At 37.0% G+C, this 16,588-nt stretch overlaps 2 protein-coding genes and 1 pseudogene across 5 annotated transcripts in view; 1 reads left to right on the plus strand and 2 right to left on the minus strand.

Annotated features, from left to right (window-relative positions):
- PXT1 (peroxisomal, testis specific 1) overlaps positions 1-1,581 on the minus strand; it is a 42,703-nt gene extending 41,122 nt beyond the window's left edge. Inside the window, exon 1 of the mRNA XM_011354528.2 lies at positions 1,472-1,581. The gene's annotated coding sequence lies outside the window, so the exon portion shown is untranslated. The remainder of the gene's footprint in view (positions 1-1,471) is intronic.
- Positions 453-16,588, plus strand: part of KCTD20 (potassium channel tetramerization domain containing 20) — a 35,320-nt gene continuing 19,184 nt past the window's right edge. The window contains exon 1 of one of the 4 annotated variants that reach the window (XM_023527537.1): positions 453-552. The gene's annotated coding sequence lies outside the window, so the exon portion shown is untranslated. Of the gene's footprint in view, positions 553-1,671; positions 1,817-1,882; positions 1,996-16,588 lie in introns of those variants that run through there. The other 3 variants (XM_011354530.2, XM_011354529.2, XM_023527536.1) reach the window with 3 other exon arrangements.
- Positions 12,375-15,518, minus strand: LOC111736139 (annotated as a pseudogene).

A 16,588-nucleotide genomic window follows, 5' to 3' on the forward strand; every position in this document is an offset into this window, starting at 1 on the left:
AGACATAGTAATTAGCTTGATCCTCCAAACTTTGAGCCAGATTTTTGCATATTACAAACGTACAGAGGGAAATCTTTCTAGAAAGGAAGAATTTGTTTCAAGAATTGTCTTGCAGGAACATTAGAAAGGTTATTTCCTTTCTTCCTTTTGACTTGAAGGGCATAACACTGTACATTAGAGAAATGGAAATAAAGGCATTGAACAATATGTTACTTTGGTTGTAAAGTTTGGGTCCTATAACACTTACTCAAATTGTTTTTACTGTTGAACACTGTGGCAGAGACAATGCTATGGGCTCATTAAATAACTTTTCATATTCCTTTTCTCCAGGCACACAGGAAGTTATATCTTTCTGCCTTCTTAGACAGATTGAGCCTTGTGACTAGTTCAGGCCAATGAAATGGCCAGCAATGAAATGTCCAAATGTGGCAAAGAAAAGCCTTGACAGGATTCTTTGATCTAGCTCTTCTGCCATCCCCAATGTGAAACCTAGTGTTGGGTCGACAGAGCCAGAGATGGAAGCAACTGGGACTGCTGAGTCACCACATGAAGGTAAGCTGCCCTGTACAGTTACCTGCCCTTCAGGTGACTAGTGCAGCATCATAACCTGGCCCATCCTAATTCAGAGTACTGGATGCTCTACAATCATTATAAATGAAGTGAAAAAGTAAAAATGGGGAATGAACTCTAGACTTCTAAAATCAAATTATAATGAAAAGTTATAGTTTCAATTTTTAAAATTAATGTTGTCGACTCTGAAAATGCAATTTTGCTATACGGTACAAGTAACCAGCAACCATTTACAACCTAGTGGAATGAGAGTCAAATATTTTCTCATATTCCTAACATTTCAACTCTAATCCTAAGCCTTAGCCCCAAATTAGTTTTTGAGAGACTTGTGTAACGAAAAAGAAGTCGACTCAGAATTTAAGAAACCATGCTGTTATTAACTTATATGGTTTTCAACATTTTAAAAGTAGAATGGTTGCATAATCAGTTTAACGTTTTATTTAATTAGTATAACTTTTTAAAAGTACAAAAGCCACTAGAAATCATAACAGAAAGGATTGATATTTCTGTCCTTATGTTTTCTAGCATTCATTTTATAAAATTATACCTAGATGTCTTTTGAATATTGTTGGTTATTGTTGTTGTTTCTCGTAACACAACGAGCTTTCCAACAATTTGCTCCCGGTTGATTTAAAAATGACTTTGCTATAGCATGCTGTTTCATTCAACTCAGTGTTTGAGAAAAATGCGTTTCTTTTCCTCTTTTTGGTCAGAATGAATACCCAGGATAGGGGCTTCCAACACGTTCTTTAAACGTGTTTAAGGAACTCCATTATTCTTACTGCCTCCTTCCCTCAAATGTAGATATCGGGACTCCACAATTTTCTATAGACATTAGCTGTCCTGGGGCTGCGCGAGTTATTTTGCAATTCAGATAACTACTAACTTTTCCGTTTTATACCTTTAATAATTGAGAGAGAAGGTATCCGCAGCTCAGAAATCGAATCTACCCTGGCAGTACAGGCGTGAGAAGGTCCTCCTTCGGACGGGTGGGGCGTGTCGGGAAGGGCACCGTGGGGCCCGGGCCGGCGGGCCAGGAGTCTAGCCTTCCCGGCGTGCCCCGCGCGCCGGGGACTCTTAACGTGAAGCTCCGGGTGATTCAGCCGCGTGGCCGCGCCGGCCAGGGCGGGGGGCGCGCGCTGCTGCGGCACGGCGGGTCCCCGCGGCGGCTTCTCGCGGCGCTGTGTGCGCGCGCCTCCCGGGCGGATTCAGGCCCCCAGCGTGCGGGCGCGGCAGGGGACGGCAGGTAAGTGGCGGTGGGCTGGGCCCCGAGATTTGCCTTTGTGTCGGGGGCCAGTCTCCTCAGGACGCTGCTTGGGCGGACGTCCTCTGGGTCCGACCCCCAGTGAAGAGGCCGCGGGACTAAAATCGTCGCGATGAAAAATGTCGGCAAGTGGGTTCCGGGTGCCTGTTCTCGTGCAGGGGGTAAGGTCTGACGATCCGGGGAGAGGGGTCACCTATGTGGAAATCGTAAGCACAATCGTGGGGATAGCTAAAGTATAACTTGACTGTTTTCTGCAGGCCTTTCGTGTTTTTATCCTGTCTGAATGAAGTGACGAGAACTCCGAATGTTTATTGATAAAACATTTGCAGACCTGTTTTTTTCTGGCAATTAATTGAACTCATTAAAAATTATGTAGTTAGTCGGACTTCCTCCCAAACTACGGAGCAGAGAGTGCAATTTTGCTCGCTCTTTTCACTTCTGCTTCAGAGTCCTCCTTCTCTGTCATCCACAAATGACTAGCTTTCATCAGTGGCTCTGAGAGCAAAAAGAGCTGGGGAGAGCCATAACCGGTAATTTTCTTTTAAATAAAATCTTACTTTTTATGGCAGACAGTGTCTTCAGGTTTACAAGCCTAGCTCTGCAGTATCAAAAAACCTTCGTTGTTTTAGAGTTTGTGATTCTTTCTGAAAATTCCTAGGTTGAACCGATTTATTTATAAACAAACCAGCGAACAAACAGAATAAACAGGGCTGTGGAGGAACTGTTTAATCAGTTTGTGAAAATGCATTTTCCAGGACCTTTAATTGTCTCCTTGTTAGTTCTTAAACAGCTAGCTGCAGTTATTACTTGAGAAATTGAGGGTTTTTTTTAATGGTCCCCAAAATGAAGTGTTGTAGTAATACCAGTGGAATATGATGAATCTACAGTCAAAGAACTTCACTCTCAACTACCCCCCAAGCCCCACCTTCAAATTCTGGGAAAGTAGTTCTCAAATATAAGTTTGCTCCTTAAAAATGCCAGTACCACTACCAGAAGTTTGATTTTAGATATGTGATGGGTCCTGGGTATGTATTTAAAGCAAGCACCCCCTCCCTTCGTCTATCACTGGTGATCCAGGGACCACACTTTGAGAAACACCACCATAGGGCTGGCCTGAGAATTTTTAGAACTGCTCAGTTCTTTTATTCCTTTGTTGTCGGAAATGACTTTTCATACATATTCTGATACTGCCTTGGTAGTTTAGAGATAGCCAGTGCCTATTTCATTCTAGGAGCTACTTGCAGTATCATCAGACCAGCAGTGCCATTAGGCCAAATTTCCCCCCAAATTCACTCTCCCTTAGAACCAGGGCAGCCTTTGCCATGTAATTCTCATGGCCTTGAGTTCTCAGATTTCCTGGTATGTAGCAGTACCAGTAGCACTTATGAGGGCTTTCAAATCAGCTGATCATGAATTCAGTCCTGAAATACCCCAGTAATGCCTATTTTGTGCAAAGCGCTGTAGGAGGCCATTTTAGCAACAACATTGCAGAGATGGCAGTTAACATTGCTAGCTGGAGGTAGAAATGAGGGCTGGATAGCCTCTTCTGCTGCCAAAAGCTTTTTCTATTTCTTAGTCCCTCTTCAAGTAGATGTGTAGGGATGAAGTTAAAATTAGGCTATGTGTTTCAGACTTTTTTTTTGTCTCTAGTATCTTTGTTGTCTGATTTCTCTTGTTAATCAGTTTTTCTATTGGTTCACAAAACAGCATGTCTTTCTGTAGACCTAGGCTTCCTGATTATTGTCTTCCTCTGTCCCCTGAATCTGAACATGCTTGCCCCTCTTTGACTACCTGGTAGTCAAAAGTAAAAATCTTAGGGAAATTGTTGGAATATTGAATGATTTCTAGTTGGAAGACCCAGAGTCATAGAAATATGAGGCTTAGAGATATAAGGAAAGCTATTACAAATTTATCTAGTACAATCCTCTCATCTTTCAGATAAAGAATCTGAGAGATGAGATTACAGAGTGAAGACTCCCGGCTCCTAGCCCCATATTTTTCCTACTAAATCATCTCAAGAAAAATGCTTCAAAAATGGAAAAGATCTAGAGAAATTCAATTATAAGAAAGTGAAGAAAATGGAGACTTTCACATAATTACAAAGCAGTATTATCTGGAAAAAGGAGATTGAAGGAAAATGTGATCTAACCATATAAATCATGAAGAGGGAATACCAAAATAAGGAACTCTGAAACTTAAAATTAATAAAATGACAAATAAGAGCAAGTAGGTAGTTATATTGTAATCCTAAGAGATGTTATGAACTCGGTATTTTTTTTAAAAAATTCAATAAAGGTTAAGTACATTGGTGAATGTGTTTGTTAGATATTTGAGCAATGTCTAAATCTTTTGAAGTTGTCACATAACTATACTGTTGTCCTTATAAAAGTTATCAGGTATCTCTGTAGGAGACAGAATATAAGACTGATGTAACTACTAATATGATTCAACATATTCTAGTGTTCTTATAGGAAATGAGATTATTGGAATAGTATATGCAGTTCTGGAATAGTAGGAAGGAAAGAAATGTGGATGAAAGAGAACTTTTTCTTAGAGTCCTCCAATAGACATCGTTGGATTGTTCTTGTGTATTCTTGAAAGTAGAATGAGAAATAACATAGTAAGAACTCAATAATTCATAGACATTTATGAACCAAACATTGTACTAAATGCTTTTGTCTATTGTCTCATTTCATCATCTCCATTTTATAGCCGAGGAATCTAAGACACAGTTTAAGCTTGTGCAAAGTCATACACCTAATAAATGGCAGAACCAGTGTTCAAATTTAAAATTGGCTGACTTCAAAGCAATTAAGATTTATGCTCAGTAGTGCCCTGATTATATAGTTGACCCTTAATCATGGGTTTGAACTATGCACTTCAACTTATAAGGGTTTTGTTTTGTTTTGTTTTGTTTTGTTTTCAAATGATCTCAATTCAGTTGACCATTGTAGTTCAAACCCATGTTACTCAAGGGTCAACTCCACAGCTGGGAATTTGCGTGTGCGGAGAGCTTATGCGGATTTTGGACAGCACTGGGAGGTCGAAACCCCTAACCCCACATTATTCAGGGGTCAGCTGTACTTCATTTGGTAGTGTAAGAATGTGGGCTTGGAGCCAGTCTGCTGGGTTCAGTTCCTGGTTCCTTCATTTACTAGCTTGGATCAAGCATTCATCAGTTTCTATGAAATAGTGATTGTAATAGTATCTACTTCAGAGTTATGATTGATTTAATTCAAGTAAAGTGCTTAGAACTGTGCTTGAGACATTTTAAGTTCTCTTAAAATGCTGTCTCAGGAAATGCTGTCTGTAAATTGTTTTTTTAATATTATAATTTAATTTATTTCAAGATACTACTTTCTTTAGATTTGGATCATTCTTCCCACTGTTGAAATTTTAAGGCTTTGTGATAATTATGGATTTAAAGTAAACTATCTCTCTTCTTACTAAAACAAGGAGAAGCCGTACTAAATTTTTGGGAAGCACTGGGGTGTCTTTCTGAGGTCTCTCTTCCCTGCCTTCTCCTTCTCCTGTGTCTTTACACTGTGCCACTCTGTGTCCTCATCTCTTCTTAAAAGGACACCAGCTATACTGATTAGGGCTACCCTAATGACTTCATCTAACCATGATTACTACTTTAAAGTCCCTATTTCCAATCACTTTCTGAGGATTTAGGACTTCAACATATAAAATTTGAGAACACAGTTTAGCTCATAACAGTCAATTTAGGGAATTACATGCCAGATAATCTGAATGCTCCATTGCCCTTATTGTTGAGTACCCTGTGCCCTGGGACTCAAGCAGAATCCTTTCAAGATTCTCTGCCTGCCCACCTGTCCTTCCTTCTGCCCGTTACTTAGAATCATGCTTGCTCTTGAGTATCCTAAGAAACACATGCCACTGCATTAAGTCATCGCTTTGGATTTAAAGCTATCAAGATTATCCTATCACCCCATTGAATAATCTGCTTGAGAAACTATGTCATATATTTAAACTCCTAATTTGTCTAGTGAGCATATTCTTTAGATTGGAAAATGTCAAAAGCTTCCATGTAGTAATATATCATTTTCTTTTAAAAATTTTTCTCCTAAACTGTTCAAAGATTTTTTTAAAAAAAAAATTCCAACATTTTCTTGAAGAATTCCCTGTATTTAGAGATACATTTTCCTTTTTCTCATTTTAAAAGTAATAACACATTTACTTTAGAGGCTTTGGAATATTCAGTAAACAAGTTTTTTAAAAATCACATATGATGAGCCTACAATTAAGGGAGAATAATTATTATTTTCAGTCTTTTCTATGAATATATTATTTCAGTCTACCTTTTTAAAACCTAATATACCAATACAATTTCATGCTATTTTAGTTACTCTAAAACATATCTTTTTAGTCTTTAATGTGGTGAATTATATTGAGCTTAGCATGTTAAGCCAAACTGTCATGATGTATTATCCTTTTTTATGTATCTGGATTTGGTTTTTAATAATTTGGTTTGGATTTTTATGGTTATGTTCATAAGAAAAAGTGGCCTATATTCCTCTTTGGTAATACTCTTATCAGATTTTAGGTTCGTGTTATATTTGCCTCAGAGAACAAATGGGAAATATTCTCTCTTTTTTCTGTTCTCTGAAAGAGTTTGTGTAAGATTGATATAAAATTTCTTAAAGGTGTGGAAGAATTTGCTAGTCACGCCATTTGGTCCTGGGGTTTTTTTATGGAAAGATTTTAATTAGGGATTGCGGGTCTCTCTATGTGTATATATATACATATCAGAATAATGTAATATATCATCGATTGGTGTATAAATACACACATAAATATATTAAGGTATTTATTGTAGGGAGTTGACTTAAACAGTTGTGGGGACTGGACTAGGTTATCAGGAAGAACAGGCTGGAACTGTTGAGCAGGAGTTGAAGCAGCAGTTCACAGTGAAATTTCTTCCTCAGAGAAACCTGAGTTCTGCTCTTAAAGCCTTTTAATTGATTGGATCAGTCCCACCCAGATTATCTAGGTTAATCTTCCTTACTTAAAGTAAAATGGTTATAGACTTTAATCCCATCTACCAAATACCTTCACAGTAACACGTAGATTTGTGTTTGATTAAATAATAGCACTGTAGCTTCCCTAAGCTGACATAAAGCTGACCGTCATATCTATCCAGGAATTGACTTGGCTACCTTACTAATTGTTTGATGCCTTCAGACAGTTGTTTTTTCTGTTTTACCTAGCTTTTCCAAAAGATGTGTTCGTTATTCCAGGGGACAGGACTAAAACCAGTACATAGAAGTAAGTCATGGTGGGTGCAGGAAGGAAGGCAAACTTCAGCTCAACAAGAGAAAAAAAATTTTCCCCCTAAGGATTTCTGTCCAACAATAGAGTGAGTTAATCAAGAGACACTTTATTTTTGGATAATTTAAGATAGACTGGACTGAATTAGTAGAAGTGTTTTTATAGTCCTACATGGAAGGTGATTGAGATCCCAGATTTTTTGAGATTCATGACTGGTAAAATTGTGGGCAGAAAATTGGGGTCCCATCGTAAGTTTGCCAGTATTTTAGGACATTTGAAAAAAATCTGGGCTTCATTTTCTGTCACCATCATTTCATAAAAGAAAAGACATTTACTATCAAAAGAGTTAATACGTAATTTAGATACAAAAGGCAGTCTTTCCCAAGAAAGCATTATTCTGATATATAATTCTTCAGTTCACATTTTAATATTTTTGAAATCAGGATGTATCTTAAAATCATTTATATATGTTTAATATGGTAGTGCTGCTTTTTCCTAAACACCTGTTATTAGATTGATGATGTCTTAGTCAATGTCAAGTGTTTTAGAACTGAGATAATTGTGTTTGTGTGAGAGAGAGAGAGAGACATAGACATCACCTGCATTGTCCTCATTTTTGCTGAGCATCAGTGAAAACTTTTATCACTAATTGCTACTGGTCCTTGAACCATCTTCTGACACAGTGATTTGGATTGTCTCCAGAATTTTCAACATGTATTGATCCATGAATCTGTTCCCTAAGACCTTCAGATCTTTTCTTGCCATACAAACGCTTAGCTCTTTCCTATAAAACGGCCTACTATATTGACTGATACATTTTTAAATTTTTTAAACTGCGCTGCCTTGCACTGTTCCTTAAATACATTATCACTGATAGTGTATCCCTTGGCTATTTCCTGGACATTTGCCATTAAGTAATCTTTAATAGTTTGTGTATCTCTTCCTTTAGAGGCTTTTAGGTAATAGCAAGCAAGAGAGTGTCTTGGACATTAGGGACCTCACCTCCAAGCTTCTATTATTTGTTGACTGGCTTTTTCTCAGGAGTCATTAGCTTTGCCTGGTCTGCTATATGCTTCGGATTGTTCCTAGCTTCAGAGTGTTATTAGAAAGACCATAACTAGTTGAATCCAATCAAGAGATTGAAGCACTCTGTGTGGAAATTATAGAATTTCATCTACCCAATTTTTAGGTAATAAAGTTGAAAGTTACAGCAGAATTGGCTAAGATCTTAATTTGAACTCAGATCGTAAAATCAACCCCCATATGGAGACAATTGATTTAGAGGTCTTCTCATAGCAACTAAACAGAAAAGGTGCTAGATGTGCCCATTATCAGCACGGAAAGGTTGTCTGTCCTGGCTCCAGTTCTTGGGCTTGGAATCGTATCTTCCAAACTGAAAGTTACATAGAAATCATGAAGTAAATGAGACCTAAAAAGAGAGGTAACACAGCACAATGGTAACATTATGGCTTCTGAAGCCAAAAGTCTGGGTTTGAAGCATGGCTCCATTATTAGCTATGTAGCTGTGGGAACTTTCTGTAACTTCTTTCTTCTTCGGTTTCCTCATCTCTAAAATTAGGGTCATAATGGCACCTACTTCATAAAGTTTTTTGAATATTAAATAACATTTACAAAGTACTTAGCACATGTTAAATATCATGTGAACTTAAGATGTAACGTTTACTGTAATTTGACATTGAAGAATCTCAGCTGATTAATTTGTGATTCTAATGTAAAATGTGTTCTTGAGTAGTTGAGTTTAGGTTTGATTATTTAAGGATGTAAGAAAACCGCTATGTTTGAAAAGAGTGTTTTAATATTTAAGAACTTCTCAGAATATACTTGATTGATAAGTTTAAATTTTTAGGATTTACTAGAGTTTTTTGAGTATTTAAAGATTTGCTTTATGATAGTGGTTATAGGGGATTCTACTAAATTGTCATGCTTTATATTTTAAACCAGGTGGTGAATACAAGAGTTTTTATTATATTGTCCTTTAAATCTTTTTGTTTATAGTACAGTAATTTTTTAAATTAGAAATTTGACTGGTAAAGTTGTAAAAGAAACTGATTATTTAAGGGTCTTTAGACAGTTATAAATTGAATGTAAGGTCTTAAGTTTTAATTTAAACCCAGGTAACTGTCCAGTCCTTAAAACTAATCAGCCCAAGGGTCAATCCCTATCATTGACGTGCAGACAGCAGCCAAGGCTTAACTACAACAGGAGGGCACCCACAACCCACACAAGGGACACTGCTCCACTGGGCCCTGCAAGACACCTACTACATTCATAAAGCCACTCCTGAAGACAAGGTAACTTAGGAGCCCTACCTAATACATAGAAACAAACAGGGAGGCAGCCAAAATGGGGAGACAAAGAAACATGTCCCACATGATAGAACAGAACAAAGCCCCGGAAAAGAGCTAAACAAAATGAAGACAAGCAATCTACCCAGCTGTCCTCAACCTTTTTGGCGCCAGGGACTGGTGCTTCTATGAGAATCTAATGCCTGACGATCTGAGGTGGAGCTAAGACGGTGATGCTAGCACTGGGGAGTGGCTGCAAATACAGATGAAGCTTTGCTGGCTCAAAGCTCACCTCCTCTTGTGTTGCCCGGTTCCTAACAGGCCACAGACCAGAGGTTAGGGACCTCTGATCTATCAGATGCAGAGTTCAAAACACTGGTTATAAGGATGCTCAATAAACTTAGTAGGGCAAGAGAAGATGAACTCAGAACTTTAACAAAGAAAAAGAAAAGATAAAAATGGAGATGGAAAACATAGAAGGGAACCAGTCAGAAATAAATCCAAGTAACGAATACAGCCCTTTTTATATAGGCATAGAAGCTGTTCTCGGACTTAAGTTACATTGACAAAAAAGTACTAAGGGCAGTAATTTCAGAATGTCAATAGAAGAGACAGAAAAATATATCTAAGCAATTATAGTCTTGTCACTGCTGTTGTGCATTTATCTGCTAGCCTGTCAGCCTGACCTCAGCAGTTCATAGAGAAGGAAGGAAAAGGGCAGTGAAATCAGAGGTACTCTAGCCTTTCTGTGGAGTTGGAATGTTCTTTTCTCTCTTCCCTTTTTTTTTTTTTTGCATCTCTTTTCTTGTTACGGCTTTCTTCTAAGGAAAAGAGGAACAGAAATGGTTCTGACAGCAGACATCTTTGAATTTTGTGCCTTGTCCAACTTATATAGTTTTGGCCTTAAATTCTGTTTTATAGGCTATTAATATAGCTTTACCAACTCTCTTTTGGGTACTTGCCTGTTTTTCCATCCTTTGGCCATTTTTCTGTTGGGTTAGTTTTATGAATTTTCATAAGCCCTCATTGAATCCTGTAATTACTCTGTAGTCTGTTGCAAATATAATTTTTCCAGTCTGTTTTTATTTGTTGAATCCCTTGCCATACAAAAGTTAAACTTTTTTGTAGTCAGATTTATCTTTCTCTTTTTTATTAGCTTTTGGATTTTTGGTCTTGATTAAAAAGGCCTCCATACCTCAAGACTGTAATTTCCTAGAATATTCTTCAAAAAGAATATCGTTGTGATTCAGTCTCTCATCCATGAAATGAAAAGTTATATTTGATGAGTTGTTCCCAAACGTAGCCAGTCCACAGGATCACCTGGAACTTGTTAAAAATTCACATTCTCAGATTCCACCCAAACCTACTAAATCAGAATCCAGTACTTATTCTCTGTAAAACTACAGATACCCAGAGATGTAAATAGAGGGTTGTTGGTATTGGAAGAAATAAGGAATAATGTGGTGGCTAGGTATTAATGTAAGAAAAGAGAAACGAGAAACAAGTTGAGATTTTTAAAAATAAGGTTTTCGAATACAATTTTTGTAAGCTTGAAACTATTTTTGAATGTATAAATAGTACTAACAGCTAACATTTCTTCATTGTTTACCATATGCCAGAGACTGCTTTATTTGAAGTATTTGTAATCTCTAAAACTGTTCTTCCAAATAGATACTATTGTTAATTTACAGATGAGAAAATTGATGCTCAGTAAAGTTAGTTACGTGCCTGGATTCATATAGCTAGTAAGTGGCACAATCAAGAACCAAACCAGGTGATCTGGTCCTAAAGCACTTGCTGGTAAATATGGGAGGCAGGAGAGTTTATGGTTAAATCTAGCTTCCCTTAATTTGAGACTCTGTGAGGAAGTAGTACAGCAAATGGGAAAACATTTTATGGCATCAGTTCTTTGAAAAGAAAAACAAAAGAGAAAGGAGTTAGGGGAAGAGGATTGATCTTTACTCGGGATTATACAATTGCTTAGGCTCACAGGAAAAGTATATAAGAAAGGCATATGTAAAAATCTTGACCAGTGTTCAAGAAATGCAATATTGTGAGTTCTTTTTCTGCACAGAAAAAAGTCTTCTGGTGTAACTGCAATATTAATCTAGAAATATAATCTGTCTTTAAAGTATATAACATTTAAGTGTATTAAAATAGCTGAAATAAACTTATTTTACTTTTTAAATGAAAAATTTGTTTAAATACTGTCTCAACAATAAACATAAAAATTGCTCTAATAGTAATAGTTTCAGTTATCCACACATATTTTTGTGAATATTTCATTGGAATGAGTTCTGGCAGTAATATTTTTAAAGCAGATTTTTACTTCCATATAATAAGAATTAGAACAAACAAAACTATATTCTGGGTCATAAACCGAATGTATGCAACTGCCATCTCCATTAAATTTAATGTTCTGTGAAACTTGCCATAGTAATCCTAAACTAATAAAACTGGTGTTACTCATTGCAGAAAAAAATATATATAAATGAGTAATGACATAATTTTAAAGAGTAAAAAAAAATTTCCTTGATAAATATTATCATTTCAGAACTTCTAGATAAGTGACATAGAAAAAAGTTAAATTAAAGGTGTTAAATTAAAATTATACATGACATTGGCACAGAAATAGATAGTCAGTGGAACAGAGTATAAAAACCAGACTAAGCATATATGTTAGTTTTTGATAAAATTGACATCCCAAATTAGTGTGGAAAAAATGGACTCTTTAGAATATATGTCAAGGCAGTTAATTGGTTAACCATTTGAATTTTGTTAGATCCATACCTCATGCTAAATGCCAAAGTAAATTCTATATGGGTTAAAGATTAAATGTTAAAAAAATATGAAATTGGTTGAATAAAAGCTGCTATAATCATAAAGTAGAATATTATGTACCACTGAAAATGATATGACAGATTATTGACTTATAACCAAGTTCACTGTATGCTGAACAGTATTTAAATTGTAGAATTTTAAATTGTAAAAATAAAAATAATAAGTAAATTTATGTATTTATACTGAGGAAAGTCAGGAAAGAGAATTATGCTGACTTTTGTCTTTTCAGTATTTTCTGCCGGGAACAGTGAACATGTACAACCCAAGTACAGGATTATTGTTTGTCTTTGTCTTTTTAAAATTCTGCAACAGTGAAAGAACTAAAGAAAAGACAACTTGGCAAGGGAAGGACAAGATATGGCATTTCCCTGAGGGAAAAAGAGAAAGACACAGAAGGTCAAGGGCAAATGAAATGTTAGGCAACTGAGGCAAAAAATAATGCAAAGATGTCCAAAAGCAGTATAGTGTCTCAAAAAGAGAAAGGTAGCTGAAATCAGGAGAACCATACAATAGTCAGAACATAAAAAGTATATTCAAAAGTGGAGGATTACCTTGATGAACTTAAAGAGCCAAGTAAATGCTAACCTAGCAGTTGTAGAAAGGAGACTGACATACCCAAATTTATCCCCTGTCTGTGTAATGCTTTATGCATTTGTGTTTGGGGGGCGGGGGGGGGGATCCCAGCTTTTATTTTTCCTCCTTTTCACAAAACAAAGTAGAAGAAAAATTACAGGATTAAAACCACAAAAGTAGTTAAATTGGTAGAACACCTACGTATACACAAAAAAATCCAAATAAGAAGAAAAGCTTATTTACAGTTAAATACATGTAAATTCAGTTTGTGATTTTCATATGAAACATTAAAAAAATAATCAAAACATGCTACACAGGTGCCACTGTTTACAGCAATATTGAAGGGATGAAAACAACACTCATTTAGGGACAGATACAGCACAAAGTCCAGGTTTTACAGCATCAGTGTAATAAAACCATATTTAATCAGAGTTTAAGAATTGTTCCCAAATCTGCCACATTTTTGGCCCTCAGGTTCATTCCTACAGATTTCAGCTACTCTCTATTTCTAGCTATTAAGAGGGAGAATGATTCTAAGATGCCTTCCAAGGTGGTCCAAAGTCTCTGCAGACCTGAGGGCATCTTCCACCCCCACAGTCTGCTCTCACCAACAGCCCTTTTTTGTTGTTGTTGTTGTACTCTTCAGAGAAATATCTAAGAAAAAAGTCAGCCTCCTAGTCACCACCTCCTAGGCCAGTTCTAGGCAGACAAAAGCAGCCAACATTAGCATAAAATGAGAGTCTCGAGGCTTACCTTTAAAGGCTTATTCTGGTCTTGAAAAATTAGTAGGAAAAGATTATTTTCTACTGAATCTCAACTAAACACAGCAAGACTTTTGTCCTTTCTTTATTGGCTGGTCTTGGAGAGAAGGTCACAGACATGAGTCTTAACCTCTTAGTACTTTAGTTTCAGTCAACTGAAAATCTGAAAAGTATGCTAAAAACTAAATCCAAGCTTTCAGAAGCCGCTTTTGAAAAGTCTTTAAGGACCTACTAACTTGAAGTCTTAGGTGCAAGGGGACAAGAGCCTGTCAGATCCCCCATTTTGAGGGAAGGATCAATGTTTCCTACAAATTGCTCAGTTTTGCATGAAGAAGAAACAATACATACTAGGGTATGGAACTAGTTGCATTTTATTCCATGAGGATTCTTCTCACATGGTTTAGAAACAGAATGAGGAATGCATCTTAATTAGTCTCTTTATCGAAGTGCTAAGTTCTATCTCTATTCTTAAAGCCAGTTTTTTAAGCAGACTGTGGAAGCAGTCAGTATAACCAGCTTCCTGTAGCCACAGACCACCACACCTACATCTAGCTAAAGCAAAGGTCAACTCAGTTATCCAAAGTCACTGCTAACCATACTAAAGGGTGAAGTTCACCACTATATTATTTTAAAGGAAGGTGCCTAAAAGTAAGAATTCAATTAACTCTGGGTGAGAAAAATCAAAACAAGTGATAGTTGTGAATGAGCTGTCCATATAAGGCCAGTTGATGAGAATGCACCCAGCTACACTTGACATGAAGACACCGCATAAAGCCTTAGTTGGCAAGTCTGAATTTCTAGTAACTAAGGGCAGGAGGAGGGCAAGCAAAGAGCGACTTCTGTAACATTTTAGTATCCAGAGAGCATTACAGAAACTGGTCCCGAGGACAATGTATGCACCATTAATCACACTGAATAAGGCAAATGTATTCATTTTTCTTTTTGTTTGAGAAGCTTATCTCCCTTTTGGACATTCCACTGTACTTCAAAATGATTCCACGTTAGTTTAGTCTGGGAAGCAGCAGTAAGAAAGTCGCTGTCAGGTGCATGAGAAGGTTGTGGACTTGCCGTCTCAGCCAAGCAACCGCAGCAAGAGTCACGGTCATGGTCACAAAGTACATTGTCAGCTTTTCCAGTGTGAAGAAGCGTTTCCACCAGTTCACAGCTCTGCATTGAGTTTTTACTAGACTGCTGCAGATTTCAGAGAATCTCTACTGTTGCTCAGTGGTCCATTTATTGGAGCCAAAAATTCTAAGCGCTAGAATGGGAATAAGGTAGTCAGCCAAGCACAAAAACATAACAAAACTGGAAACACTGGACAAATAGATCTAGATAGTAGGCAGTCAGAAACACCAATGAAATCACACCCATGATGGCAGGTGGAAACCAGGCTCTTTCCCATCGCAGGACTTTATCGGCCATCAGCATTACTTCTCTCCATCCTTGCAGCTGCTCTTCCAGACATGCAGTCTCTGCAGCCTGCACGTTGGTGCTGCGATTATCTCCCTCCACTGTTGTCCCCGAGGTCCCACCTCAGTGAGCGCAAGCCACCCTCTGAGACCCACACAGCAACCCCAACCTTATGCTTTTTGAGGGCTTTTCTATACATCTTAATTTAGTAGTGGCACATAGCATCTCATTTTGATGGACGAAAACACTGAAGCTTGAAGGACATTTTCTTGGCGATGTGGCTAGTTAATAAAGCCAAAGCCAGAACCAACAAGATATGATGGGTTGTCTTTGTCATATCTTGTTGTCCTCTCACAGACTTCTTGGGAGATGTAAGCAAGTCTTGGGAAACTTCCAGTGATTCCAGTAAAGCCTGACAAACTCGATATGAATAAATCACAGCTATTACTAGTATCCACCCAGCCTGTTTGTTTTTTGGGGTTTTTTTTTTTCCTACACACGCAAAGCTTTTAGGGCTCTCAAAGGTGAAATTTTAGAAGTATTGCTGAAAATGAATGGCTTTTTAAATGATCACATTAGAATGAGATCATATTTCACAGATTGACAAAGATGAAAAAAACTGAAACACTGACTTTTAGCAAGGGTTCTGGAGAATAGGTACTCCATGCTGCTGGAAGGAGTGTAAATTGGTATTTATATAAAAGATAATCTAATAGTACATAACAAAACTTAAAAATTATTTTCCTTTTTCCATAGTAATTTTATTTTTAGGAGTTCATTCCAAGGATACAAAAGGGTAGATGCCCAAAGATTTGTGTGCAAAGATTTTACCACAACTTTGTTGATTTTTCAATATTTGTATCTTTCTATAGTGACTGAATTTTTTTTAATGAGCATATTTTTATAAGCAGTAAAATGAATGCTATTTTATTAATAGAAAGATGTAATCATTCTGTCACAGGTTTCTTGCATTTATTACCATAATTCCTATTTGATAAGAACCGCAGCAGCAGTGACCCTGGAAACTCCTGGTTTTCTCTTTCCTTTCTGACAAACAATAGAAGGAATAACTCTTACGTTCAGTAATGGATGAAAAGCAAGATGGCTTAAGGGAACCAGTGTGATTGGTTGGAAAGAATGTAAGAATCTAAGGACCTAAATTTGGAATCTGTCTTTGTCTCTTAGCTAGAGGTGTGATTTGGGGCAAGTTGCTAACTTCGCTAAAGCTTGATTTTTTTTTTTCAGCAGTAAAGTGAGGATAATTAAAAATCTCTCCCCTGGGATTGTTTTAGTATTAAATAAGATTAGGTTTGTAAAAGATCTTTGTAGACTGTATGGTTTGGGAATAATAACAGTAAACATTTATTGAGTGCTATGTGCCACGCAGCATTCTAAGCACTTTAAACGTATTACCTCATTTAACTTAACCAACCCTGTGTGGTTAATGGTTATTATCTTCTCTTGCAAGTGAGCAAGTTGAGATACAGAGAGACTTAGGAACCTGCCCAGGGCCACAGTTATAAAAGGTAGAGCCATAATGGAAGATCATACATGGGGAGAAATGTAGCAAG

The sequence above is a fragment of the Pteropus vampyrus genome, unplaced genomic scaffold, assembly GCF_000151845.1.
Source record: "Pteropus vampyrus isolate Shadow unplaced genomic scaffold, Pvam_2.0 Scaffold18, whole genome shotgun sequence".
Taxonomy (NCBI): Eukaryota; Metazoa; Chordata; class Mammalia; order Chiroptera; family Pteropodidae; genus Pteropus; species Pteropus vampyrus.